Source organism: Abramis brama, assembly GCF_963993115.1.
Source record: "Abramis brama genome assembly, chromosome: 4".
Lineage (NCBI taxonomy): Eukaryota > Metazoa > Chordata > Actinopteri > Cypriniformes > Leuciscidae > Abramis > Abramis brama.
In genome coordinates this window covers 24792690-24795199 of record NC_139966.1, presented here as the reverse complement: position 1 = coordinate 24795199, position 2510 = coordinate 24792690, and the positions used below count along the sequence as shown (strand labels likewise).

Below are 2510 nucleotides of genomic sequence, written 5' to 3'. Positions count from 1 at the left end.
CTTTACAGTACAGTTGTTGTTTTTTAATTCAACTAATTTTTTTTGGGAAAAACAATAAAAATGAATTATCGTTTAACACACTTGAATGATTAGTTGTCTGTGCTGAGCTTCTGGTGGAATAACAACAAAATGCACACTTAAGTGTCTCTGCTTGATATACAACCACTAATGAGCAAATTCTGTTTGGTTAGTAAAAAAAAAACAATTATGTTTACGGATTAGAACCCAGAACCTCTGACACGCGTGGCAAAAATTCAACCACTGGCCCAGTGATGTAGACAGACAAACAACGCGGATCTGCATGTATTCACGTGAAAATTCTCGGCATTAACTGTCACCGGGTGACGAAGACGGAACCAAAAAAAATCAGTGCGTGTTTCCCTTGGGGAGCACTTCCGGGGTAATACCAGGCCGGTTCCGGTTCGCTGTCATGGCCGACTGGGAAGGTAAACAAGGGAAATTAGCGGCAGCTGCATCAAATCGGAGTTGATTACTTTGGCGATTAGGATGGTAATTCTAGAGGGGATAAAAACAGAGATTTGAGAATCTGAAGGGGGGCAGAAGGGAGAGAGGACATGTGAGGCACGCAACACGTGAGAGAGGCCGCGGCCACGGCGGGAGAGAAAGAGAGAGACAGAGAAGACTTCGGCTGGATTGCGGGTGTAAGCCTTGGTTGCACCTTGAGTCTGTTGAATTGCAGTTCTATTGTGGAAATGAGCACGAGTGAAACCTTACAGTGTGTGGTGAATATACAAGTGTGGGAATTGTGTTTTTGCTGTTCACTCGCAGTCACAGCTGTTCATTAACCTCTTCTCTGCTTGAGTCCTGTGAGTGTACAGCCGCGCTGGTGAAATACTATTAACCTCTTCTCTGCCTGAGCCCTGTGAGTGTGCAGCTACGCTGGTGAGATGCGTAACCTGTTCTCTGCCTGAGCCCTGTGAGTGTGCAGCTACGCTGGTGAGATACGTAACCTCTTCTCTGCCTGAGCCCTGTGAGTGTGCAGCTACGCTGGTAAGATACGTAACCTCTTCTCTGCCTGAGCCCTGTGAGTGTGCAGCTATGCTGGTGAGAAACGTAACCTCTTCTCTGCCTGAGCCTTGTGAGTGTGCAGCTACGCTGGTAAGATACGTAACCTCTTCTCTGCCTGAGCCCTGTGAGTGTGCAGCTACGCTGGTGAGATGCGTAACCCCTTCTCTGCCTGAGGCTAGTGAAGAGCCTGCTAATGTTGGAAGAGCCTGTTAATGCTGAAGAGAAACTGTTTTATGTAATAAAGAACATTTATTTTTTAATTCTGTGTCTGTCTCCTTTGTGTCCACGGTCGGCTCCTCAGGGGCGGCAAGGCAAGCGGAGGGGTGGGCGGCCCGCTGGCGCTCCACCCCGACTTGTGACATAAATGGCGTAGTCGGCAGGATTGCCGCCCTGAGTTGAGCGACCGTGGGCCGAGGGTATGGTGACCAGTTTTTTTTTTTTTTTTCCTTTTTCTTTTCTTTTATCTTTTTTTTTTTTTCCTCAGAGCCCCGTTCTAGGGACTAGAACGGAATGGTGGGGGAGGATGTCACCGGGGGACGAAGGCAGAACCAAAAAAATCAGTGCGTGTTTCCCTTGGGGAGCACTTCCGGGGTAACACCAGGCCGGTTCCGGTTCGCTGTCATGGCCGACTGGGAAGGTAAACAAGGGAAATTAGCGGCAGCTGCATCAAATCGGAGTTGATTACGTTGGCGATTAGGATGGTAATTCTAGAGGGGATAAAAACAGATTTGAGAATCTGAAGGGGGGCAGAAGGGAGAGAGGACATGTGAAGCACACAACACGTGAGAGAGGGAGAGAGGCCGCGGTGGGAGAGAAAGAGAGAGACAGAGAAGACTTCGGCTGGATTGCACCTTGAGTCTGTTGAATTGCAGTTCTATTGTGGAAATGAGCACGAGTGAAACCTTACAGTGTGTGGTGAATATACAAGTGTGGGAATTGTGTTTCTGCTGTTCACACGCAGTCACAGCTGTGAATTATGTTCATTCCTCTCTCTGTCTGAAACTGCTGAGTTACGTTCATTTATGTCCATAGCTCTCTCTGTCCGAGCCCCGAAGAAGAGAACGCTGAAGAAGAGAATGCGGAAGCTGTGAATTGTTCATTCCTCTTTCTGTCTGAAAGTGCTGAGATACGCAAAGAAGAGACTTTTTAAGATTGTTTTTATTATTTAATAAAGAGTATTTTTATTTTGAATTCTGTGTCCGCCTTTTCCCTTCGTGTCCACGGCCAGCTCCTCAGGGGCGGCACGCAAGCGAGGGTTGGGCGGCCCGCTGGCGCTCCACCCCGACCTGTGACATAACAATATATACTAGTAGATCTCAAACAATAAATTCAACCCAATTTACTGTTTCTAGATTTCTGGACATCGAAAAGTTATTTATTTTTAAAATTTGTTATTGTACATATATTCACAGATAGTATAGATAAGATAGTAAGAGAATCATTTAAACGCTTAAAATCAGTCTAAACCATATAAACACTGC

The 2510-nt window shown here is 46.5% G+C and overlaps 1 long non-coding RNA gene across 1 annotated transcript; it reads left to right on the top strand.

Moving 5' to 3' along the window:
* The first annotated feature begins 396 nt into the window (after positions 1 to 396).
* On the top strand, positions 397 to 2218 carry LOC311081119. Its single transcript, XR_014605801.1, has 3 exons — positions 397 to 662; positions 1514 to 1666; positions 2062 to 2218. It is a non-coding gene; the product is annotated as an uncharacterized lncRNA (long non-coding RNA).
* Positions 2219 to 2510: the final 292 nt, after the last annotated feature.